We start from the raw sequence: 27926 nt of genomic DNA, 5'->3' as shown, positions 1-27926 counted from the left end.
GGATCCCAGCCCGTGTGTGATCTGCTTCTTCCTCCACATAGCCACAGTTTGAGCCACCACCGAAACTTGATCTACTCTCTCTCTCTGTCACCAACAGGAGACAGAATAAATGGAACAAGCTGATCCCTCAGGGACAAGACCACCTTGCTCATATTCCTCTCCCAATTCTTCAGTCATATGGGCTTTGGCCACAAAGATGGTGGTAAAGGAAATTGGAGGCCAGAGAGTTCAGGGAACTGTCTTCCATGAAACATGAAGACCATGAATAGTAAGACATGTTCACTTCTGTGATGCCTGAAGAGCAGGGAGAAAGCCATGAAAATAGCGTAGGATGCCAGAAATCCATCCAAAGACACCAGTTATTATTATAAATATAGCTGCTTATTTACTGTTCAGCCATGATTCTACTCACACTGTGAAATATAAACAGAACAAGGAGAAATTAAAGGATAAGAAGGCAAGGATGGTTCCATGGAATCAGTAATATCAACTCTCCTGCAAAGACCATCAGTATTTGTTGATCAGAATTGAGCCTCTGAGGCCAACAGCTATTGAGACAAGCTGGATTAGAAAAGCCTGCTGGTGCCTTGTGATGGATCCAGATGGGCCTTAGTGTAGTTTTCTGCTTCAGAGCCTCTTCCAAGGCAGGGGACAGTATAGGTCAGCAGTGTGTGGTACGGGCTAATGAACAAGCAATGAGAATTCCGAGGTGAATCATCAAAGCAAGCTACTGCCTTAATTTTTTTTTTAAAAAAAAAATCTTCTTTCTCTATAAGGAAATGCTGCTGGGAACAGCCAAGCCCCTCTGAAGGGGGTTGACATCTGGGACAGACTGAGGGGCCACTGATAGTGATACTGAGATGTGTCTACTGCATATACTGGCTTCGTGGGATCCTTTTCTCTTTGAATGTAAACCTTGCTTAACTTAGATGTAGTAGGGAGGGCCTTGGACTTTCCACAGGGTGGGGTGCATGGCACTCCCTTAGGGTTGGAGGGGTGGGGGGGAGCATCTGTGGAGGGGAGGGAGTGGGAATTTGGATTGGTAACCACATGTTTGTCTGCAGTCTTGCCTTCATAGGAATATCCTGTCACAGTGAACAGTATACTCACCAGGGAGGCTCGGGGCCTACATCAGACTAGGTGGACACAGGAAGGCCCCCTCCCCCCGCCCATGGTATACCAACTTCCACCCATCAGAAGCTGCTCTCTGTGGTCTGTGACACTACAGAACTGGGTGAGAGGGTGGCTAGTGCTGCACCTCAGGTCATTACACAGACACATGTACTGTTATAAGGTATGGCGAGCATTCATGAGGTCGAAGCAGAAGACAGGCAGCATCCATTCAGCATTGTGCTAGATATGGACGATGAAATAGGGAAAATGTCCACAGTGCGTGCATTTCCTATTATAAGAGACATTAGTCTGCAGTGCTGATCTCTCTAGAAATGTTATCAGTTTATCACTAATCTATGCTCCCTGTCAGTTACTTTAATTTACAATGTGAAGTAAATGCTGAGTGCTGCTTTTCTCTGTAAATGGACCATGAAGCATCGGTCATTGAAAAGATCATTGTTCCCTTGGAAACGCATTCATAGAAACAGAGACACATGACGGGTCTATCACAAAAGATGAATCAGTGCTCAATTTTAAGAGGAAATGTGATATATATATATATATATATCACATTATAAGTGTAATATAACATATATATGACCAAGAAATGATACTCAGAACCATAAGAAGGCAAAACATTCATTTAACAAAATGGACAAATTAATCACAGACACTTGAGAAAAGCAAACAGGAGACCATGAGTGCATGAAAATGTATTCATGATAATGTTCCTTAAGGAAAGCACAAATCACACTGGGCTGATATGATACCATACATGTTCCTGTGTACAGTATGTGGGACTGCAAATCCCCAATGTGGACAAGACCATATGGTAGTTTGCTACAAGGTTAAACAGGCCTGTGGCATAGTATCCAATCTGTTACTCTTAGGGATTCACCTGTGGTGTGATTCTAATGTTACTCTTGGGGATTATCTGTGACATAGTATCTAATGTGTTACTCTTGGGGATTATCTGTGACATAGTATCTGTGCTACTCTTAGGGAAACATAGTATCTAATGTGTTACTCTTAGGGAAACATAGTATCTAATGTGTTACTCTTCAGGGAGAAAACGAACATGAATGAATGCTGGGGTCACTGTTCGTGGCATCTCCAATTACAATAACAAAATTTGGCATCTCCAATTACAATAACAAAATTTGGCATTTGGTGTTCTCTCTATGGCCCCATGTTGAGAAGGTTGTGGCCAATCTGATTATGATCCCTCTTTCCAAGGAGCTGCCATTCGTCTGGAAATCTGAGTGAAGCGCACGCACATGCACCAATATGGATAAACCTCAAAGCTGTTTGGGCCATGAAAACTCCATACATGAAGAACCATGTCACATTATTCTATTCATGTATGTAATTTTGTGTGTGCATGAAGTGCAGTTCATGTTTATGCAGAAACACAGATGTGTGTGTGTGTTGAACAGATGTCAGCCTCCAATATCATTTCTCAGGCATCATCCACCTTGTTTAGTAAAACCGGGTTTCTCACTGGCCTGGAACACACCAAGTAGATCAGGCTGGCTAACCAGCAAGCCCCAGGGCCCTACCTGTCTCTCACTCAGACATTTACCTATAATTTTTGAAATGATAAGTTACAGAACAAAAGACAGCTCTGGTCATCAAGGAGATTTGGGCATTTACAAGATGCTCCATATCTTAACCTTTTATGCACTTGTCAAACTTCATCAAGTGTCCACTCGATATGGGATATAGGAGGCTTTACTAATGTAAACATGCTCAACAGAGCTGCTTCCCACAGAGCAGGAAGCAGTCAGGCCAACCTGAGGCCTTTCCCTGCAGACCTTAATCCTCGCACCATGGAAGCCCATCTGTCTAGCCATGCTACAGGAGAGGAGACATTTCTTTTCTTTTTTTAAAGTTGTGGCTATGGATAAAATAATTTGTCAGACTGCTGCTGATTTTAAGGATGGGCAATAGGCACACAGCTATTCCCAGACTCTTCTCTGTTATTCTAACTTATTTTTATACCCATATGACAAAACATCTAGTGCTCCTAATTTCAGTCCTCAACCCTCTGGTCGGTGACTATGAAGTCCTCCCACTAAGGAGAACCCCCTGATTTTTTAGTCTGGTGTGTCATCAGTGTCTAGCTTAGTCACTGACCCACAAGCTCTGCAGGTGGATAAGACACAGATCTATAAAGCAGCTGTCTGGATCCCTGTTGCCTTGTCTTTTATCTGGGCCACAAGTGTACTCTGCCAGCTTCCTGCTGCCAGCAGGGACCCTCTGCTGGTTCCCCATGCTGGCGCGAGCCTTGGAGTTCAGTCTGCCCACAGCATGGAGAGTTCCAAGCTGAAGCCTTGAGTGTGTGCAAAAGTATCTCACTCTATTTCAGCTTCAGGTGATGAATAGAATTCTTATACCGTTTCTGTTGCTTGGATATAACACTCTCACCCAAAGCAACTTGCAGGAGGAGGAGTTTATCTAAGTATACAGTTCCAGGTTACTTACAGTCCATCAGGATGTCAAGATAGGGAACTGAGGTAGCTAGTCACATCACATCCACAGTCAAGAGCAGGGAGACATGAACACATGCATGCTCGATGTCCAATAGTCTCCACTACTTTATATCGTTCAAGGCCCCGAACCAGGGAATGGGGACATCCACAGTGAACTGGGTCTTCCCATATGAATGAACTACATCAAGACAATCGCCCCATTAATCAGTCTGATCTAGACAGTCCCTCAGTGAGACTCTACCTAGTGACTCTAGCTAGGGTCCAGGTGACAATTCAAGTCAATCATCACAGTGTCTGAGAATCAAAGTATATGTTCCAGGTGTGACAGCAGATTGGAAGGGTTTACAGCAAGGGATCACAGCACCGCAATGTGTCCATCCCTAGGTCAGCCTCACTCTAGGAATCAGTGACTCCGGTGACTCTGAAGAACTGTGCTTTCCAGTGGCTTCAGTCTAGCTTCACGTCAGCTGTGTAGGAGAGTGTGTCCTCTCTGCTCATTAGTGCTTGCAGGTGTGTAACAGAATTACTAGTGATGCGAAATACATTTCCTTCACCTTAAACATTCTTATTTGTATTACTTTCTTATTCAAATAACCCTTTGTATTTATTTTACATACCAACCAGTTTACCTCCCTTCTCCCACCTCTCCCCTTCCCCATCTGTATAATCATATAAAGATAAAGTCTAGCTCTTCATTGTTTACTTATTTTTACTTTTCAATTTTAAGGCTCATCACCTTATGAATAAGTTTGATAACTAGCCCCAACACTGTGCTTTGTAGACGTGCCTCTTTGTTTTTTGCTTTGTTTTGTGCTTGTGTGACTGCATGTGTAGGGGTGAGGGCTTCAGTTACCCTGAAAAGCTCTGGAAGAACCTGTGTCTTGGTCTCCCAGAGTTAGGTCATGCATGAGACATTCTGTTCTCTCTGCCTGGGGTAAGCAACCAGCTAAACGTGTGGGGGTCTGGAGATCTGCAGACTGGTAGCAGGGAGGCTCTTGGGACTCACACACCATTCCCTGACCAGGCCACCGGATTTGGCCAGACGATGAACTTCATTCACCAAGGCATGACAACTGTGAGGTACAGGAAAAGGTAGTTAAGACTGTCCCCAGAATATGGGCACTCGTGATCCCATTTAATCCCTGAAGAAACCCTGCTGGTCTAATATTGTATTGTTAATTACATCTCTGTTTCAGTCACAGGCAATCTGTGACTCATCGGAGACTTCAGAAATACAACAGTGAGTCAGACCCAGGCCGGCATCATCCGGGTGCTTGGTGCCACGTCAGTAGTCATAAGACTGTATGGCTTCTTGCATTCACTCCTTAAACAAGGTATTTTATTTAAAATAATGAATATCAAATATAATCCCAAGTCATTTTCAATATCCTGTAATAAAAACTGTAATAAAAGAACCTTCAATATTTTGCGATCTAAACTCTCACTATGTAGCTGTAAACTACAAAGAAAGTCTTTTAGTCCAGTACAGTAAACGCTGGCTGTTTCTTCTGGCCTCATGCCCAACTGCAGTACCGCATAAGGACAGCAGAGGGCGCTAATGACACACAGTGGAGCTCAAGGTGCTGTGGCATTGTTGCTCCCCAGAGCAGTGGATGGTCCGTGGTGTGCCTGCCTGCTTCCATAAAAGTGCATGGGAACAGAGCACACAATAATTTCAAAGACAAAGAAAAGTTCCTTTTTCCACATGTGGAGTCACTCCTATATAGACTTATTCCCATCCATTAATAACATAAGATAAGAGTGGATGCTTTCACCATGCTGGGGGACAGCACAGTGGTAGAAGGCTTGCCTGACGAGGACAAGATAGTTCAGAGGTAGAGGGTTTGCCTAGCATGGGTAAGGCCTTGGCTTCAGCTTCCAGTTCTGCAAAGAAAAAAAAAATCCTTTAAATATAGTAATTCAAATAAACATTTTAAATCAACATAGCAACTTTTGAGATGTATTGCATATTCGTTTATATGATTTGACCTTGCCTAACTATCTTCCTGGTAAAATATGCATAAAATTTAAAGCAACATATATATTTATGATACAAGAGGAAAGGAATAATATCCAGGATTCACTGTCAAGGTTCATGTTAGGAACTTTTTTTTTAATGCGAGCTCTCTGCCGACACAAATTCCCAATTTAATCAAGCCAAATTAAAACAAGCCAAATTTAAAAAATATCCAGGTTTAATGGGATTCCTGCGCTCTCGGGTGGCCACCCCGAGGGGGAACTGGGAGGCCATGATTGCGACCACCAGGAGGAAGGAAAAGAGACCACGTGATCCTCTTTTGGGAGTTCACTTAAGTATCCTGTGGGAGTGGTCCTGACTCCCTCCCCTGCCCCAAGGAGGGGTCAGGACCTGGCCTGCTGGGATTTGGAGTCCAGACCAATACAACTCTCAGGCCTGGGGGCTAGATGAGAGGGGCTGGGGTCTATACTCCCAACTTAACAGTCCAGGGAGGTGATTGCAATAACTCAGATGTTAACCGAGGAGTGAGAGACATCTGGGCGCGAAGACAAACAGAGCCACCGCTTCTGTTCCGTGTCCATGGCCCTTCAGGGAACAGTCACTCTCTCTGCTGACCATGTCCGTGGTCTTTCAGAGCACAGTCACTCTCTCTGCTGACAGGCTCAGACTCCTCCTTTAAGATGCCCCACCAGAAGTGCGTCAGGACATGCCAACCAAGGGCACAATGGACAGGAACCACACTTGCAGACAGGGTAGAAGGGGGGTCGAGAGCACCACATCTGAGAGGGAGTTCAGTGCCCTCCAAAGATCACCTGTACTCTGTCACCTGGTGGTGGGCAGTGGTCATGACCCCCCCACACACTCTGTATAGTTCACAGAATGGAAAGTGCTGGAGCTATGGCGAAAAGAGAAAGGAAGCCCAGTAGAGATGGCGGAAGGAAGGAAAAGTATTTCTTTAGCTGTTTTATTATGTATGTATATTAGTGTTTTGTCTGAATGCCATGTGTGTGCAGTGTCATAAGAGGGCATTGGATGCCCTGGGACTGGAGTCACAGACAGTTGTGAGCTTTAATGTGGGAGCCAGTGTGCTTAACTGCTGAGCCATCTTTCTGCTCCCAAATATATATATATTAAATGTTTATTTTATCTATCTGTCATCTATCATCTATCTATCTATCTATCTATCTATCTATCTATCTATCTATCTATCTATCTATCATTTTGAAACAGGATCTCACTATGTACCCTTGGCTGGCATGGAGCTCTCTATGTAGACCAGGCTGGCCCTAAACTCACAAAGATCCATCTGCTTTGGCCTCTGAGCTCTGGAATTAACTGTCCCAAATACTTATTAAGGAACTACTAAGTGTTGGCAGTTTTTAAAACACTGGGGACAAAGCATCGGAGCTGCTGCACTGACGTGACACAGATGCTAGACAGGCAAGGAAGAATCGTTAGGGAAATGCAAATCCATGTCACAAGCCTGGAACGCAAACCTCCTGGTCTAGCTTGGAATGAAAGTATTTCCTTGAAAAACTACAGTGGATTCAAAGTTTGGGGATGTTAGGTTTTCATAACCATGATATGTAACTTTCAAAGTAAATGCATGTGTGTGTGTGTGTATTTAAAGAGAATAGTTACAAACATAAAACTGAGGGCCAGTGAGATGGCTCATAAGGTACAGGTGCTTGCAGTCAAGAGCCAAGGCCTGAGTTCAATCCCTGAAATCCACAGTGGAAAGAAAGAACTGTTTTTAGCAAGCAGTTCTCTGACCTGATCTATGTGTCATGGTTTGTTCACACACACACACGAGTAAAATTAACATGAAAAATAAGTTTTACTAAAATTATCTTAATTGGAAACTTCTATAGGTAAGCGAGGATTGACAGCTCAAGACTTGCCCTTCCTGCTTTGACAGCATCTCAAGAGTTCATCCAGAAAGAATGCTGCTCGGTCCATTAGCACGAGAGGTAGGAGCCAGTGGCCTCTTTTCTTCCTCACTTCTGCCTGGTCCCTTGACTTGAGATGACTTTCTCTGACCTGGAGTTTTCCCTTTTTGGTCTTTGATTTTAGAAGTTTACCAGCATCACAGGTTTGCATTTTGAGTCTGTCAGGTAAGACCTCAGGTGGGGTGGTTGTTGTTCTTGCTGTTAACTGCTATTGGAAACTCGGCTGTCATTTTTATTTGTTTGTATAATTTATTTGCATGATAATGCAAGGCTAAAGGTTTGCCAAGTTCAGAACCATGGGAAAAGAGCATCTTGGCAGAATTTCAACCTGAGAATGAGTACCTTTTCCCTTTCTTTCATTTGTATATGAGTGTTTAAATGTGTTTTCAGTGTGTATGTGTGTGTGTGGACTCTGGAGCCCTGAGCTTCAAGTCAGGTGTGGCACTTGATAACTCTCCTCTTACACACTGAAACAAGATCTTACCATTGAACCCAGAGCTGTCTGATTGCAGCTGGTCTGCAGACTAGCTCGCCCCAGGAATCCCATCTCTGTCTTCCTAGACCTGGAATGGTAGACAAGCTGAAGTGTCCTCCTGGGATTGACAGAGGTTCTGGGGATCTGATCTCTGGTCCCTATGCTGGTACAGCAAACACCTTAACCATTGGCCCATCCCCCACCCATGGAGCTTATAATTCTTAATCAGATCTAAACAAACTTAATAAAGTAGTGACAAATAAAGATGCTGAGGTTGTCAAGATTCGCACACTCACACATGCACATGCATTTGTACCACAGTGTTTGTGTGACAAAGCTGATGTTGACATGGAAAGGAAAAACTTTGGTATGCAGATACATTTTCTCCCTTCATCTATCATTCATCATCAAGCAAATTCAGACAAGTTTGAATATTCCAAGAGTTTGCTTTGTAAACCAACCAGAGCTTACAGTTTCTTATAGTCGCCTATAACATCTAGGTGGGCCCTCTGAATGTAACTGTCATCTTGTTCGGCTTACCTTGGTGTCCTTAACTGAGTCTCTGAGATATAATATGCCAAATGTTTTCTTCATGGCAACTGGATCACAATGAAGAAAATCTTATAGTAAAAATGAAGAAACAGGGAGGTCGGCTCCAGTTCAGGAAGTCCTGCGCTGTCTAAGCTCTATAGCTCAGCTGTGCTCTGGCACATAGCAGCTTGGGGAGATGCCCGCTAAAGTGCTGATTTTTCACTGCAAATATTAAATTGAACATGTATCTGTTCCAATCTGAGTGAGTTCAAATTGAGAAAACCTTTGATTTTGCAGCCGGTAAACTAATGAGATATTTAATGAGACAATTACTTGATTTATTTATTTTTTGCCATTTAAAAACATCAGTGATCAAAAGGTACTTTGTAGCAGGATATTTGGTCACCAAATATCTAATATTTTGCTATAAAAATTGAGAAAAAAAAAACCTAATTCCACCCAAATCTATCTTCATGAGCCAATGAGTCTATTGAGGTTATTCACAGGAGTGGGAGCGATCCAAAGTCATCTCCACCACAGAAAATCCCATGCCACGATAGGCTGCACTCATGAAAGTTGCGTCCCTAAAATTTCCCTGCACACTTGCAGATGGCTTCCCAGAGAGTCTCCTGCTTCCCAGCAATTGTCTGTGGCTTATAGAACATTAGAGAGATATCTTGGTGTGCCTTATAAGGTTCTGAGCTGTGGAAAGTTCTCTCCTCCCTCAAGAGCGGGTTGTCTCAATTCAGATGAAATAGTTAGACAGCAGCCTTGGTTTACATACAATCAAGAACTTCCAACACTAGGTGGATGCATAATAAGAGGAATCTGCTTATGTGTTTAGTGTTCTGGTGAGAAATGATAACAGAGAAAGAAGCATTTTAAAATATTTTGCTCTGATTTATATAGACACATATCTGTTTTTAAAAAATATAAAAACTAAATTGCATCCATTTAGTTGACTGAGCACCATTTTTTACCCTCACTTTTGACATCACAGTTTAGGTAATAAATGGTCCAGTTGCCGTGGTTACAGGGCACTAGCCCTACTTCAAATGAAGATTGCTCTTTCCTTGTTATATTTGCTGTGTCACGCTTCTGTAAGACACTCCCACGTTGAAGATTGACAGATCAGGGAAGTAATTTAGACGGCCTCCAACTAAGCAATCATAGTGCATTAAGGATCCTAAGCACATGATAAATGGCATCATGTGGAAAGGAAATCGAGACGGAAACGAGGGATGATGTCCTCCCAGAAAATGGCCTATTCGTGCTTTCCCCTAGCTCTCCCTCTGAGCACAAACGCTGCCCCGAGAGGTGGGAAGCAACCCTGGCCCATCAGCAGAGACAACGAGAGAGCCTGGAGCACTCTCTAGCCTCATTTGGCACTAACGAGGCAGCCCACAGACATCTCTTAATAGAGATGAGTCATAGGTAGATGGATGAAGCAGGCTCACATGTTGTATGTAAGGTCTAGAGTCCTATGACATCATACCCCAAATATCCAGCCTACAGTGGAAATCACTCACAAAAAAAATAAAAATAAAAAAATAAAATAAAAAAATAACAAAGAAAAAAGATAATCAGTAGATGGTGAGGTCAAGATCAAGGTGCGGGGCTGGGGAGATGGCTCAGTCATTACAAGAGTGCCCTGCTTATAGAAGACCTGATTTTGGAAGCTAGTACACTCATCAGGTGATCACAACTGCCTATTTCTCCAGTTCCAGGGGCTAACTGCCCTCTTCTGGGATCTGTAGGTGTTGGAAAGTCTTGCTGCCCAAAGGTTTCGGTCTCTCAGGGCCTGGCTGCTTTCTACAAAGCTTGGCAACATGATGATTCCCTCATCACCAATGAGATTTCCTGTTGTCTACACGCCTTTATCTGGAGAACGTCTCTGGGACTGGAGGACTGACCTTATCTGAAAGCTGTCTCTCAGCCTGGATGCCTGATTTATCTCTAGCGTGACCCTTGGCACAGTTTTCTGCTAGAAGTCTTTCCCCTGCTGCACATACGGTAACTAAGGCTTGTACTCAGAGCTTGGCCACAGGACCCTGCTATCACACACAAAGTCATGCGATAGGAGCATACATACCACTTTATGCAAATTGGGGCTGGTCCGAAGTCATCTCCTGGAGGCTGTCTCCATCATACCCACAGCTGTCTAATCCTGCTCTCCACTTCCACTCCCTCCATCTTGTAGACCAAATGTGCCAACAATCTGGAGGAAGAAGCAGAACCACATCCAGGCACCTACACACATGTGCACATTTCAACACACACACACAACCAAAAAATAAATAAAATTCTTTTTAAAAAGAATCAGGATGCTAGACTTTATTGCAAATCCATCTCATAGCAACGTTTCATAGAGAAACTATAACATGGATAAAACAAATAAAGCATAAATCCTCACCAAACAGATTCAAACACCAGGACCATAAAGGGGGATGTGAGGAGCCAGGGTCACAGTTCAGAACTGAAGCTCCAAATGATGCAATTAGTTAGGGTCTCCTCAACAGTGGTCATTGTCAAGGTTGATGTTTAGTTCAGTGTCACTAAAGCCCCAGTGAATGAGCACATAGGCCCAGGGGTCTCTTCTGTAAAATCTCCACACTGAAACCAATGATGTTTGAAGAGGAATGCTACCCGGCAGGACGAAGCAGGCATCATGGCTGATTAGGATACTGTTTTCATCTTCTGCACATGTGCGCACCGGCCTTCCAAACTGCTTTCACACTTTCCCAGGCTAGTATCTCACCCTCAACTCTTCATTTTCTCATCTCTGAGTCCTGCAGTAGCATAGTTAGCACTTATGAGCACACACTGTCAGGCTGAAAAAGATGTTTGCATCTTGTTATGTGTTTCTGAATACGATAATAGCCAGATAATTTATTTTTGCCTTCAGATAAATCCATTGTATTTACTCAGCTCTGGTTTGAGCTTGAGATTCCTCCAATTAAGCATATTGATGGCCCAGTTTCCAAAAAAAATAAGCAATTTCCATTTGTTGGGGATAAGGATTTATTCAGGTCATGGTCACAAATGCCTAAGTTAGGGAAGGACACAGGTGTGTCAACACATAGAGTATCAGATAAAGACACTGAGATGAACATCTTGTTTCTGCTAAGAGCTATATCAGGAGAGAATCTTCTGGGCATGCCCATGAGGGATCAACTAGATTAAGTTAAAACCCATTGGTTGGCAGCAAAATCCCATAGGCCAGGATCCCAGACCGAATAATAGGAGAAGATGGCCAAACACCAACATTGATAGCCTCTACTCTCTTAGTTAAAGACGCGATGTGATCAGCTGCCTCAAGCAGAACTTCTCCACCCCAGTAGTCTATAGACCTAAACTATAAACCTAATCAATGCTTCCTTTTTCTGGGTGTTTTTTTACAGCAATAAGAAAAATTCCTTGGATTTCATGGCATCACTTTTCACTAAATTCTGATATTTTCTACCTTTCTTGGTTTATTAGCTATGTGTCAAGACCCCACATGCTGTATATTTTGCCCTAAATAAAAGGGTTGACCCATGTCTCAGTTACTTTTCTACTGCTGTAACAGAGCATCATGATCAAGACAAGTTATAAAAGAAAGGATTTAATTGGGCTTACCATTTCAGGAGATTTGAACTCATGATGGAAGAGCAGAGGCAGAGAGGCAGGATGAGCTGAGAGCTCACATCTTAATCCATAAACAGGAGGCAGAGAGAGCTAAGTGGCCATGGCAGGAGTCTTTTGAAACCTCAAGTCTGCTCCCAGTGATACACTCACAAGGCCACACCTCTTAATCCTTCCCAAACAATTCCACTGAGGACCAAGTATTCAAGCATATTCAAGCATGTACATCAATGGGAGATATTCTCATTAAACCCACCACAGCCCATAACCTCCATTTGTGTTTACTATATCATATTCATCTCTTTAAACTGCTTTCAAAGTCTAGTTCAATGTCCAGTTCATTCATAAAGCCTCCCAAAAGCCTTTGCAGCTGAATCATGTATCAATGTCAAAAGAAGTCATTGGGTCATGTGTTTAAAATATGGAATATTTTGTTATTTTATTCAACTTATATTTATATCCTATTTGTTATGTTTTTTAAAACTTTTTCTCAGCATGGATGTCCTTGAATTTTCTTTGAATTTGCTAAATGACTGTAATATATAACACAGGCACATAGAGGACAGTTGCTAAGTTATTGATTTCACTCAGCATGGAAATGAAAGTCTTCTCAGTGGAAATGCAAGCTATTAACACATTTTATTATTTTTACTTTAAGAATGTCTGTTCTAAGAGTTTATGAGCTGAGATAAAAACATAATGCAATTCTCAAGAAGAAGAAGAAAAAAACGTGGAGGAAGAGGAACAGGGGGAAGAAGAAATACTTCTTTTAAAAACTATGCAAATTTAGGTTTGTTTTAAGTGTGAGTTTGGCACGCGTGTATGTATATGTACCACATGAGTTCTTGGTGCCTGTAGAGGTCAGGAAAGGTCATCAGATGCCCTGGAACTAGAGTTAAGGATAACTGTAAACCACTGTGTGTGCTCAGGAACCCAGTTAGGGTCCTTTGCAAGATCAATAAGTCTTCTTAAGCACTAAGTCATCTCTCCAGATCTTCAAAAGTATAATTATTTAGAATTAAATATAAAGTAACCTTTGAACCCACAATGCTACTGTTGGAAGTCAAGCTGTGGACAGCTTACCCATGGTTACTGCAGGAGAAAGCTCTGGTAGATGCTTCTGGGAAAGTCAATGTATTGACTACAACTATATTACCGGTCTTCACATTATCACTTGTTTCAGATAAGGGTATTTCCAAAGGGCAGAAATAAATTCAAAGTGAGCCTCTGAACTAGTTAGGGTCCTCCAGCAATTTCTTTTAGACCAGGCTGGCCTTGAACTCACAGAAATCCATATGCCTCTGCCTCCTTAGTGCTGGGATTAAGGGCATGTGCCTCCATGGCCTCCTCCAACAATCTTTGACATGTTGGGCTTAGAAGAGCTGCCCTCTGAGGACTGGCAGGATCTGAAAGAACAGAGGACACTGATTCAGATACCTGTTCAGCTTTCTCCAGAGGAAATTAGAACTAACTTGCTTTCTCAGATGGTCTGTGTTCCTGGGCAAATGGAAACACTACTGGGAAGTTGAAGCCTTCTTTGATTACCTTGTACACACATTCATAGAAGCCCTGGGTGAAAAACAAGCTCGGTATTTAAAAGGATGCAAAAATACAATGAAACAATGGGGAGGACCCAGGATTCGGAGCAGAAGCACTAGTAGCCTGGGCAGGGCTTTGGAAGGCGTCCACAGGAAAACAATGGCTTCAGACCTACACAGTCAAGACAGACCAACGGAGACTTATGCACATTTAAGTGTTGTGTTAATGGAAATAATTTCTAAGTTTTTGACAAGTAGGTAACTGAAAGATGGACTAGTTACCTAAACTGATTTGAGTTTAGAAATATATATCGGTATGGGAAGAGCCCTCAATGACCTCGTGTGTTTCAGTACATAGACTCCAGGGGAGCATGGGGAATAGATCATTGCAGCAGTAAAAATACAACTTTAACACACTCGCTGCACCTGTCACTACAAAGTCCTACCTTCTACTGTGTTTCTGGTACAAGCATGACCTTCAGAGCATCTCTCACAGAGATAAACCCACAGGACAGAAGCGGACCAGGTACCAAGTGTTGAGAAGGAAGTAGAACAAAGAGTCTGGCTGTTTTGCCTTGTCCGAGCACCTTTCTTCTTTCCCTGGTTGACTAATTTTCAGTCAAATGGGGCGTGTGGATGTTTGTTGGTCTGCATCTAGTTCAAAGCCGTATACATTCACACCTATGTGCCTACCTTTCTTGCCTCCAGGGCAAGCAGTAACACCACTAGTTCTATCCTCCTAGCTCTTCATTACCTAGCTCTCTCTTCTGAACATTCAGAGAAATCTACAGTTGGTGAATTGAACTTGACATTTATTCAGAAATGTGATTGGGTTCATAGGCTACCATCAAAGGAGAATCTGCAAAATTCCTGTGTAGAAACCATGAAAATCCCACAGAAACTCTCCCATCTAAGGCCTCGAAAGAATAACACAGGAGAACTAACATTCAGGTCAGAGCAGTGTCTATTTTGGTCTGAGTCTGAGTTTTCATTCATCCCAGGCAAAATGAGTATGTGTGTATTGTAGGTGACACAGATACCTTCCACATCATGTCTGAGAAAGAAAGGGAGCGAGCATGAGGAACTGGAAACTGGCCGCGGCTTTGCTCCTGCCCATCCATTGTTTCTTCAGAAGGCTCTTGTCATGGGAGGATCAGTGCAAAGGGATTTGCAGAATCTGCTGTCAGCAAACAGCACAGGTTGCCCGCAACCAAAAAGTTGTCAGTACCCAGAGAAACCCAAGATCTTAGGCAAATGGAGATGGATCTACAAGCCTCTCCCCTCTATAGCAAGGGCAGGTCTGGCCAGCACTCACCTGTCCCTCAAATCCCTCCATATTCCTTAGTCATTGGAAGTGCTCCCCTGTGTAGCCACACCTCTAGAAACTAGAAAAACACTGCTTTTTTCCCCCACAAGCATTTTTGGTCCTTGAAACTTACAATGAAGGGCTCCCATAAGGAACACTGAGTCTGCCTCCACAAGGTAGACAACTTGGCATGGACTCCTTACTGTGACAACTGAGTAGGCTGCTGTTATTGCTCCAGAAAGGTCTGCAATTGGGGTGTAAAGATCCTCATCCTGTTGTGTCCTCAGCACCTGTGGGACTTAGGAAGCAGGACAGGAGGAGGAGGAGGGTAATCATCATGTCTGACACAGATGCATGAGCTGTCCTAGGAGTCACCGGTTCCCTGAGAGTCAGGCTCTCTCCTGTGGACCCTTTGTGCCAGCCTGGTTTTCTGATGGTGTAACAAATGCCAGCACAACTTTAAAATAGGGGTACTTTGGGGTTTGACTCTACAAAATACCACTTTGCTCACAGAAGGCATGAGGCCCTGGTTCCATTCTTGCCACGGAAAACAGAAAAGAGAAAGGAAATGTTGATTCTAGCTTCACAGTAGAGGAGAATTTATGCAGAGTCACTTGGCCATTGTTTTTATGCCTGTGGCACAGCAGAATATCCATGGCGTGAGTGATGTCACTCTAGTCAGAAAGCAGATGGAGTAAGCAGGAAGAGCCAGTGGTATCCCCGACTGTTAGCTAGGGCTCCACCAGTACTCCCTCCTAAAGGTTCCCCACCTACCAGGAGCAGGATCAGCTGAGGTCAAAGCCCTTGTGGGACATTCTAAATCCAAATAACCCCCCTACAAAGTGTTCTTTTAACAATGTCAGTGTTATTTAAATGTACTTATAATAGGAGGAGATCCTCATGGGACTGGAGAGATGGCTCAGTGGTTAAGAGCACTGACTGCTCTTCTAAAGGACCTGGGTTCAATTCCCACCACCCACATGGCAGCTCACCACCGTCTGAAGATCCATTTTCAGGGGATCTGACACCTTCACACCAATGCACATAAAATAAAGTTAAATAAACCATAAAAATAAAAAATAAAAATAAATAATGGGAGGGGGCTGTCCAACCATGTCAATTTTGATAAAAATCATAATTTAAATTAAGTACAAAATAATATTGCTTCTAAAGGGTCATTATCAATCAAATGTTTAAAATAAAAAAATATGTATCTCTTACCACTGGAAAGACAATGTGTGTGCTAAAAATGAAAGAAAAACAGAGCTGTGCTTGCCCTCTCTCCTGATGGCCCTGCTCCTGCTTCTGATTGATAATGCAATCTAGAAGAAGACAGGAGTGGCTCATCGCCAGACTTCTGAATATTCACGATGCATCTAGCAGTCTCTGGAGATGGTAGGAAATCTTATCACAGGAGACTTAAGACGCAAATCCATTAATCAATTTACCGCTTATATTGTTAATGTTGTCGACAATCATTAGAAGGGCCTCAAGCATGATGCATGCTCTCTCTGTACTGTTTTGCATTTAATAAAATAAATCGGTGGCTTTCTGATGTGGGAATCGGCTGCCTGGGACCAGAGATAAAGAAGACAAATCTCAAGTTACAGCTCTGACACCCTCCAGCTGTGGATCTGGAATTTAAATATTTTCAGCTTCACGGATCCTGTAAATTATAGATGGTGATAACGGGCTGTCATGAGGAGTCACTGAGATAGCGTAGGTTGCAGTGAGTGACACACACACTGCTCTTAGCTCAGGTAGAGGATGTGCTGTGTGGCACACACAAACAACATATTAGCTATAACTTATCACTCTGTATTACTCCTCTTGGCTTCCATTCCATATCCCCTCTACCCACCTCATGTTTTTCCTCCCTCAGCAGCATTTTTCTGTTAGTAAACAAAGACAGTGGCCCAGGTGAAACTCAAGCCGACTGTGCACTGTTGCCAACCCTTCTGCATATAAATAGGATGACGCTTCTCTTCTCTTCTCTTTGAAGCCTAAGCGAGTTGGCTAAGCCCAGGGTTGCCTTCAGAGCTTGGAGGCTCATTCCAAGGAATATGCAAGGCGGGTGCTGGGGAATAGGAACACTGTATTAAAGAGTTGTGAGGTCCTTAGGGACTCACCCTGTCAAAATACCTGACAGAAGCACCTTAAGGAAGGAAGGAATTATTTTGACTCACAGTTTGAGAGGTTACAGTACATCATGGTGGAGAAGGCTCGGCAGCACGAGAAGAAGGCAACAGGTCCCATTGCATCCTCGGTCAGGAAGCAGAGAGATGAATGTTAGTGTTCTGTTGGCTTTCCTCTTTCATTCCGTGCCCTCAACCCATGGAATGGCACCAGTTACATGCAGGGTGGGTCCTCCAACCTCAGTGAACCAAATCTAGAAACTTTCTCATGGATATGCTCAGAAGGTTGTCTCCCAAGTGATTCTAGATCCTGTCAGATTGATAATCCTTGTTGATCATCACCACTGATAACCATGGCTTTGGAGACGGTCCAGCCAGCCAGACCTCTGTCTCCATTCAGAGCAGATGCTGAGGTTAATTAAGAAGATCTCAAACACTCGGGAGGCCTCAGCTCTGCCTGCTGGCTTGCATAGACTCTCTGACACATAGGCCAAGTGCAACTAATTCAACTCATATTTCTCTCTTAGGCCAACAGAACCTGTAGTGATGAGGCGAGCAGGCATGCTTTTCGTCCAGCCCGGCTCCCACATGGCTAGCTTTACACCCAAAATAACAACACACAAATTGTATTCATTTTAATACTGCCTGGCCCATAGTTCTAGCCTCTTATTAGCTAACTCTCACATCTTGATTAACCCATTCCCATTAAATCTGTGTAGCACCACGAGGCTGTGGCTTACCAGGAAAGATCCTAGCCTATGTTCGTTTCCAGCCAGAGATTCATGGCGTCTGCCTGACTCTGCTTTCTTCCTCCCAGAATTCTTTTCTGTTTACTCCACCCACCTAAGGACTGGCCTATCAAAAGGTCAAGGCAGTTTCTTTATTAACCAATGAAAGTAACACATGGACAGATGACCCTCCTACACCATTTCCCTTCTGGGCTGGGGTCCCAGAGTGAATTAAAAGATAAAACAGAGAAGTGGCAGTCACCTCTCTTCTTCCCATGACTGGGAACACAGTCATAATAATAATAATGAATTCAAATAATTAAGTTGCTTATCGGGTATACTGTCACAGAAGTGGCAAAAGGGACCAATCCCATGGCTGATTCAGTAGAGTCTAAATTTTCTTCCAAAGTGCTCTGCCCACCCCACCACTTTCCAACCTCTGGGATTTTCTGTCAGAATCATAGCAGCTAGGAAGCCTTTGATACAGAGAGGTGAATATCATCCAGAAGAGGGACACTGGCAAATATCCCCAACTGTCCCCACAGTGACTTGCTTTTTACATAGTTCTCCTTCCTTTTAATATCTGAGCATGTAGTTAATGAAGAGACACCGCGGGCTGTCTTCTGTGAACCTGCCTTGACACATTAACAATCTTTTGTTTCTCCTGGCATCTGCATGAACAGCCTTCAACAGACTGCTAGCATTGTGTCCCATGTCACAGGATAGTGCTCAGAGAACAGTAGAACGCTTAAAGGCACAACTACCCTTGTCTTGAATACATCCACACATTGCTGCTTTGGCCCATCTGGGAGTTTATATTATCAAGAAGATGTTTGTTCTTGGAGGGGGGTGAGTTTCAGAGAATAATTAGATGTGAATTCTTAATCATCAAAAAAGATGCAGAAAGAAGGAAAAACAGGAAACAGAAGACAGCAAGCAGTCACAACCTTGAGGTTGACATGGGCTCTGCCTCTAAGAATGGGGCAAAGGTGAGACCTTCTGCCTTCCCGTCTTCAAACTCGCCTCTAGCTACATCAGCCCACTCACTTAGGAACAGTGCTCACCTGGGCCTGCCGACAGCGGGACTGGACACCTTGTTTGGAAGGATAGACATCGCCATGGCGAAACCCAGGTGAAAACAAATCAGCAGGGAGGAAACATCCAAGACACACCTTCAGCATCCTTAAATAGACTGACTTGAACACTGGTCACAGTGCTTGCTACAAAATCAGCCCACACTTTGTAAGGCTATCCCTGGTTAACTTCGAGGATCTACCTAGAGCAGGGACAGCCACTCAGTCAGTCAGGTGAGTGGTCCTCGAGCTTTGTGACCAGAACAGAGAGCACACACATCTGCTCACCACCTACAAGTGTGATCTCAGACAGGGGACTTAACTTCTCTGTGCCTCATTTTATTTCATCTGTAATGTGGGAATAAGAACACTGTCCTCCTTGTGTGCTTTTGAGAAGACCAAGGGCTGTTAAAAACTTAAATGTAAAATGTATGCTATTGCTCATAAGAACTGTGCTTAGAAGGCAGTGTTGGGTGATATTTTGATTTCATTTTGAAAATAAAACTGACCAAAATTAACCACAGAGGTTTAGAGCACTGTGGGCAGATAGGAGACAGGAAGTAGTAAGGCGGAGCTAAGGGAGGATCTTGGCCTTTTTAGAGGAAGGAAAGAGAGAGGTGGGAGGGCTCTGGTGGCTTCTCTGTAGCTTCTCTGGTCATTCAGGTTCTTACCCCAATAGTTGACTTTTGATTCTTACTGATAAAGAATAATTATTTAAATGCTTCCAGGTAGCCTTCCTTCCATGTCTTAGTTAATACTAACAGAACAGCTAAGTATAGGAACAGAAAAGGATGTACAACCGTAACGTTCTGGGCTTTAGGAAAATAAATTCTCCACCATGCTCCTGGACCTGACACCCAGCAGATGAAAGCTCCAGTTTTCAGCAAACAGGTACAGGAATAATTGTTCTGTGGGCAAAGATTCTTGGAGTCTTTTGTTTCCAGGCCCAACTCTGGGATGACTTCATTGACTGTTTCTCTCCTATCTCTCTAGTCTCAAGGAACATGCAAGGAGGACCCAAAGGATCATTCACTTTTTTCTTTAGATGATGAAAAAGGCCACCACTGGCTCTCTTGAAAATTCCCAGTTTTGTCCCTGCAGAAAGAGACATCCCAGCTCCCAGTAATCAGGGGCACCATTGGAGCCATCTTGGTAGACAGTCTGTGTGGGTTCAACCAGCACTCCAGACCTCCTCTAAAGATTGGCAAAGAGTGAGGAGGTGAGAACGAGGGTGCACCTCTGCTCTGCTTCCAGGGAAAGCAGGGAACCCATGTGTCCAGCACAGTCTTGGCTTGCACACGCTGGCCATAGTCTATTGGCTCCCCGCGGCTGAGCAAGTCAAGCGTTCCCTGATACAGTGAAGAGTGTTGAGGATATTTGAAGATGGGTCAACCTAACTTCAATTTCCAGCTCAGCATGAGCAGATCTGTCCTGGAAGACGGAGCCCCCAGGGCAGGTGAGGAAAGACTGCAGCCTGCAAGAGTTCCATCTGAGGAATAGGAAGGATCACTTCCCTGAGCCCTGAGCTGGGCGATTGCTGTGAGAACACGGACACCGCAGAGGTTGCAGATTTGTGTTCTCAGCCACATGCAGCAAGATGCTACACTGATGAATACAGCAAGTGCTTGTGGAGTGGGTGTTGTCAATACAGAGAAGAATATTCACTCTGCCTGCAGGGGGAAACACAGCTGGAGAATTACAGATTTCAGTAATCAAATAGATCAGGGCACTGAGCAAAACACAGAATGGAATGGAACCCACAAAACAGAAGTAATGGTCAAAAATAATAGATCAAAACCTTTGCAAATGAGATTGCAAATCAAAAGGACTCACTGAGAAAGAGAAATAATTATAGAAAATTCAAATCTGCAAAACCATATCCTGATGAAATTGCCCTATTCAATATAATCAAGGTAGAAATGTACACTCCAAAGGGGAAGTCACATCTAAACTGTCACACTGGTTAGAGGTCCCCTGCTGGGAGCAGATTTATTTTTGAGTTTTATTTCAGTGCTTATAAAATAGAGTTTTTATGATGAAAAATTTGAGGCCCAAGAATTCTATGTCTTGACAAATTTCATGAGATTGTAAGTCAATATTTGATAGCAATGATAATAAAAGAAAAGAATATAAAGCAGAGATATTAAAGAGTGAAAATATTGGGTTTATGTTGATTAAATATGAAATTATTGATAGTGTAAAAGTATGGGATTAGCTCAGTGGTTAAGAGCATGCGCTGATCTGGTCTGGCAGATGACTCACTCAGTTCCAGAAGCCACAGCCACCTGTAAGTCTAGATAGTCACAACCACATAGTAGAAAGTTCACAGCGACCTGTAAGTCTAGTCACAACCACCTAGTAGATAGTTCACAATCACCTGTAAGTCCTGGATAGTCACAACCACCTAGTAGATAGCTCACAGCCACCTGTAAGTCCTAGATAGTCACAGCCACCGAGTAGATAGCTCACAGCCACCTGTAAGTCCTGCTGTATGTGGATCTTATGTTTTCTTCTGGACTCCACAGGCACAGGCACTGTACCTGTGCACATGCGTGCACACACACACAACCATAAATTTTTAAAGATAAAGTTATAAAACTAATATTTGTGTACCCGAAGAATAGAATATTATCTGCAGCAAAAGTTTCCTCGGGTGATATAAACTGGCCAAACCACAGCTGCATGTGAGGTTTTCCATCTCCACTTTGACCTTAGACAAAACTGTAAACATGCCAAGCACATACACTTAGTGCTAGAAGGACTGGGGTCTATGGTTTTCAGGACACTTTAAGTATTTTCTAATTACAAAATTTAAGTACAGACATGAAAGAACAGACAATGAAAATATCTTCCAGCTGCCTCTTGTTGAGCCCCAAAGTGAAGTAACATAAACATATAATACTTAACATACAATTTGAGCCATAGCTTTGTCAAAGAAGGTTACAGATAATAAAATAAAAGGGGAGGCACGGAACTGCAAGATGACTGATCAAAGAAGACCTTAAAATGAAAGAATCCCCTGCACAGCTGCCAGACAGGGGCAAGACAGATGAGCTGCAAGTTCCTCGAAGACAAAGCTTTTCCTCTCAGGGAGAAGCTCCTGCAGAAGTAGGAAATGACCTGGAGGGATAGCTCAGTGGTTAAGAGCAATGACTGTTCTTGCAGAAGACCTGGGTTTGAGTCCCAGCACCCAAATGGCAGTTTATAACCATCTGTACCTCCAGTTCCAAAAGATTTGAAGCCCTCTTCTGACCTCTGTGGACTGGTGCATATATATACATGCAGACAAACACGCATACAGACACACACACACACACACACAAATGTTTTTAAAATTATTTTTTAAAGATACAGAATGTTCTAAAGGAAATCAAACATTCCATCCTTCGGGGAAACACATTAAATTCGGGAAGTAAACAATTCAAAAGCTTCAGGAAGTACATAAAATTCACCAGATTCACTAAGCTAACTTCTTCCCAGGCTTATGTAAGCAATGAGGACTGTTAGGAGACACTTTCAGACCAGGTGATCTACATAGAAGATGCTTGGTCGAGCTGACTCACCTAGAAGAGACAGAGAAGGTCTGAGCTGCCTACAAAAGAGACCCTCCAACCCATCAAGCTGCCTGGAAGGTGTACAGTGAGCTCCAGGTTTGTAAGCCCTCACCCATGTGGGGTAGGCTTTTGGTGGTTCAGTTGTCTTTGGATTTTATCTGCTCCTATAAGTGACCCCTTACCTATACTCATGTAAGCAACCCAAATTACACCTCACAGTGGGACTCAAAGTCACAGCTGGGCTTTGATGGTGTCTTCACTTTCGTCTGTCATTGGTTCTCTGTCTAGAGTGAGAAGACATTTGCTTAGACCTCCTCAGGAATAGGTCACACACATCAATAGCCAATGGTGGCCTCAGAACACATGACAATGATACAACTATCATATATATATATATACTGTGATAAACACCATGGCTAGAAGTACCTCGTGGGGAGAAAAACGTTTATATATATATATATATATATATATATATATATATATATACACACACACACACACACACACACACAGTGTGGTAGAGCAAATAAGAACATGTGTAAGACGCTATGCTCAAACCCATTGCTTTGAGTCCTAACACAATGAATATGGGTTGTCCATTAGAACCATCTAAGTGTTTTAATGATGAGACTGACGTGGGCTGCTCTTATCACAGAACTTGTTGAAACTGCCTGCCAGGCGGCGGGCGTCTCAAGTCTGCCTTTGGCTTGGATGAGCAGCCATGTGACATCCACAAGCTCAGCCTGGAGTTCACAGAGGACTTTTCTCAGACCTTATCCTGCTCTCCCAGCTTTGACCCACTCCCGTGTGAGAATTGCTATAAAAAGCAGTTGCTTAAATTAAACTGTGTGCTTGCTGGTCATGCATAGAGACCACTATGGCTTCCCTTCTTTAAATCACCAGTACAACCAGCCATAGCACTGAGCCTTCTAGGACTAATTCACAACCCTTTTCCAGTTCAGTTTGCCCCATAGCGTGTCCCAGATAATTGAATGTTGAAGACCCTGGTTTCTGTTCCGGTTCCTTCTGATTTTCTAGAATGCTCTTTCTACATTTAGAGTTTCATAGTTCAATGATACAATTGAATTTTAGCTCTAATGGGACGGGAATACCTTTCAAAGGACCATGGAAAGATGAAATTAAATGTGTCTGTGCACGTTCACGTTTCATGCCCAGCACATGACAGAAAGGCAATGAGCGGTAACACCATAATCATCTCCTCCAGCACCATGGAGAAGACAGCAGCAGACTCCATTTCCGGTGGGAAGTCCTAGCCTTGGGGTGGGGAAGGTGCATGCACTCATTACCTGTAGCAGGGGAGCTTTCTCAGCAAGTCTCTACCCATTACGGTGTTGTGAGTTAGCAGATGTGCCACACACCCTAGGATCTTCCCACAGACTGCAAGTGAGAATTAGGTTCCCATCTGGCCCTGCAGGGGATAGGAAACTGGTATTGGAGAATGGGGATTCCAGGCCCACCCCAGTCCACGCCAGCCCATGCTACCCCACCCTGAACGGGGAGTGTGGTCTCCACAGACAGGAGGATTTGTTGCAAACTGACTAAACCTGGAGAAACTGCCGGAGCATACAAGTCCTGGGAGAACCTTCATATCTTCAGACAGCTGAGGAGACTAATGATTTCCTGTCAGCATGCCTTCAGTCTTAACCCGCCCACAGCCAACTACACGACGGCTCGCTCCTGAGAATCTAAAGTGTTTTAATTTCTTGTATTTGCTGCCTAGTTGCTGAGAAATTTCCTATCTTCATCCGATAGTTTCCAAGGACCTGTAGAGGAATTTAGGAAATTTTCTGCATCTCTTCACGATACCATCTTAAGTCAAAGTAGCCTATGTCAGAAATGTATGGAGTTTTATTTATTTAGGTTTTTTTGTACTTCCACAACATTCCAAAAGATGCTTCCACCATTGTCAGACCTCAAAGGATGGACCCTCTGCCCTGTGCGCACATACAAACTGACACACACACACACACATCAATTCCTTTTTCACTTCTAGGAAAGCCTCCCAGGAGCTTGTTGCTACTGTGATAAACACCATGGCCAGAAGTACCTTGCGGGGAGGAAAACATTTGCGTGGCTTACAGGTTATGGTCTATTCTCAAGGGAAGCCAAGACTGGAAGTGAAGCAAAGACCATTGAGGAATGTAGCTTACTGACTGGCTTCCTGCTTCTTTCTGCTCATCTGGCTTCCTTCAACAGCTTAGGACTATCTGCTAAGGAGTGGCTGGGCCCTCCCCAATCTCCATCACATAACAATCAAAAGAAAATAAAACAGAGATGTTCATAGGGGACAATTCCTCAGTTACGCGTCCTTCTTCCCTGGTATGCCAAGTTGATAACCAAGAACATCTGCTGCATCCTGAATAGCATCCTTCCCGGCTGTCAGTTTAGGAAATAATTACTAATACCCATGCACTGGCCTGAGGACCCCAGAGCTACTTAGACAGAGATGGCCTCAGAGAACAGTGGGCAGCTGTGAGGACGTGGTACCCATCTCCAGCTCAGCACCACCTGGTTCCTTCTCTGCATTCTACAAGGAGGACACAGAAGCCTCCTTCCTTCCTGAAGGCTGTTGCTTCACCCAATCAGACTGCAGTCTTTCTGCCTTCAGTGGTCACTCTCTCTAAACGTGGGTGCCTACTGGGCTTACATGCTCCAAACCCTACAGTCTCCAGAAAGAAATCAATGGAAACTCTATTGGTGTCGTCATACTGTTAGGCGATGTCCCAACTCAATTCACAAGTGTCTGCATTCCTGAGGTTTCTTTGCACGTTTTCCCCTGTCCTTTCTTTCTTGCATCCCTAAGCCCTGAATTACCACTCAAAATCCTGTTGAGATGCCCTCAAAGCCCTTAAAACCTGTTTCCCAGTCTTCAGTGACACTCCAAAGATGAGCATCCACTTCTCAGCTCTAATGAAGAGGCTCGCTCCTGCAGGATCCCACTTCTCCTAATGGCTGAGATTGCAAAGGAGGCCGAGAACACGTCCAGCACTGCCCAAGGCCTCATGGGCTCTGGTGTCTTCCTCTCTGGTGGTGGCTTGGAAGCTGTCATCTTGACCGAGTGCTATAATTTTCCATCACCCAATCATGTTTTTCTTCTGTCAAGAAATTTTTTCTTCTCACTTTTATAGTGCACTTACTGTAAATATTAATTTCACTACAATATTTATGAAAAATGGTCATTTTATAAAAAGACGTTAGTCTGCCTTGCCAATTGGCAAAATTGATGTTTGGGGCACCATTTTGTGAAATTGTTCCATTTTCAGGGAATATTATTTTTAGCAGTAATAACTTGAAATCAATGCAATTTGCACAGTATCAGAAAGGCACTTAAGATTAATTTCATTAATCACCATTGCAACTAAAAATAATTGCTGTGTATTATCTCCAGCAATGACCCCACCAGGTTCCTCCAGATAGTCCCCATAGAGGGGTTGCACAGACAGCTAAATGCTTCACAAAAACCACCCAAAAGTCATGTCTGGGAAAGTGACAGGTAGGGAGAAAGGGGGGCTGATAGGCATGGGAGGGAGGTGATATGATGAGATCACAGCTGTAACACATTCCATACATGAATTTGGTTGTCAAGGAACAAGAGTAACTAATGGACAGTAAGAGAAAATTTAGAAAAGAATATTATGATCATAATATGGTGTGGATCTGAAATATCTCCCCACTAACTAGTTATTTTTCTCATTGCTATAAAAAGTACCCAACAAAAGGACATTAAAGACAGGATGATTTGTTTTGGCTCATGGTTCCAGGGAATGGTCGATCATGCAGGGAAGCACAGGGTAGGAGCTTGAGGCAGTAGTCAGCTCACATCTGCAGTCAGGAAGAGAGAAAGACGAATGCTGAGCTCGGCTAGCTTTTGACTTATTATTATTATTATTATTATATTTCTTTCAGTTTTTGAGATCACATTATAATTATAAAAATTCTCCCTTTCCCCCCTCCTCCCATATAACTCCTTTTGTCTCTTTTAAAATAATGCCCTCAGCCGGGCGATGGTGGCGCACGCCTTTAATCCCAGCACTCGGGAGGCAGAGGCAGGCGGATCTCTGTGAGTTCGAGACCAGCCTGATCTACAGAGCTAGTTCCAGGACAGGCTCCAAAACCACAGAGAAACCCTGTCTCGAAAAACCAAAAAAAAATAAATAAATAAAAAAAAATAAAATAAAATAAAATAAAATAATGCCCTCTTTTTCCATTAACTCTGTTACTATGCATATGTGTGTGTGTGTGACTGAGTATATGTGTGTATACATATACATTCCTAAATATAACCTGCTCAAACTGTTCAGTGTTATTCATACACATGTTTGGTAATAGACAACCAATTGGTGTCTTCTTCCCTGGGAAAACTGTTTCTCTTGTTTCCAGCATTCCTCAATTGCTCTGACATTTTTCTGCAGGTCTGAGGCCTCACGGTCGTTCCCATATCCACCTTGGGATGTCTATTGTTGATGTCCTTGTTCAGCTCATGTCTAGGCAATCATGTTGGTGAGTATTTATGGGTCTAGCTTCTGATATTACTAGGAGACATCTCATAACAAAATCCCCAGTTCTCTGGCCCTTGAAATCTTTCTGCCCCCTCTTTCACAATATTCCCTGAGACTTATGTGTGGGAATTTTTTTGAAGCTATGCCTGCTGGGAACCGGTTTCCAGAACTCTGTGTTTTGGTTGACTGTGGTTTTCTGTAATGGTCTCCTCTTACAAAAAGACATTTCCTTCACGAGGAGTGAGGACCACATTTATCTGTGGATAGAAGGACAAATATTTAGAATGCAGTTAGGGATTGTGCTGGTAGTAATGTAGCAGTTGTAGGTTCTCCTTCACTAGCCCTGGGGAGTTGGCTAAATGTCCAATACTAGGCATGATTTCCCTCTTGTTGAGTGAGCATTAATAGAGAGTTGTTGGATATCACCAAGATGTGAGCGCTTTGTGGGGTTACTGGGTCAGGCTGGTCACTACTGTTTCTATCGGGTACTGTGGTCACAGTGACTTAAAGAACAATGGTGCAGATGATCATGTATTAGCCCTGGAACTTGCTAATGGTCTGTTTCAGGAGGAAAGATGAGAGTCACATTCTGCTCACAATTATAGATGCCTATACAATTATATGCATATTTATCTAATGAGATTTAGGAGCATCATACTTGGTACCTGATACCATCTGTACTAGTTTGGTTTCTGTTGCTGTGATTAAACACTCTGAGCAAAAGTAACTTGGTTACATTTTAGAGGATGGAGTTCCTTACCAAAGGAAACCAGGGCAGGAACCTGGAGGCAGGAATGGGAGCAGAGCCATGGAAGAATGCTGTTTTTTGGCTTGCTTCCTCTGGATTTCTCGGCTGTTTTCTTAACCAGCCTGGATCCACCTGCCCAGGGATTGGACTGCGCGCTGTGGA

Source organism: Chionomys nivalis, chromosome 14, assembly GCF_950005125.1.
Source record: "Chionomys nivalis chromosome 14, mChiNiv1.1, whole genome shotgun sequence".
NCBI classification, from domain to species: domain Eukaryota; kingdom Metazoa; phylum Chordata; class Mammalia; order Rodentia; family Cricetidae; genus Chionomys; species Chionomys nivalis.
Note: the sequence above shows the minus strand (reverse complement) of the source record.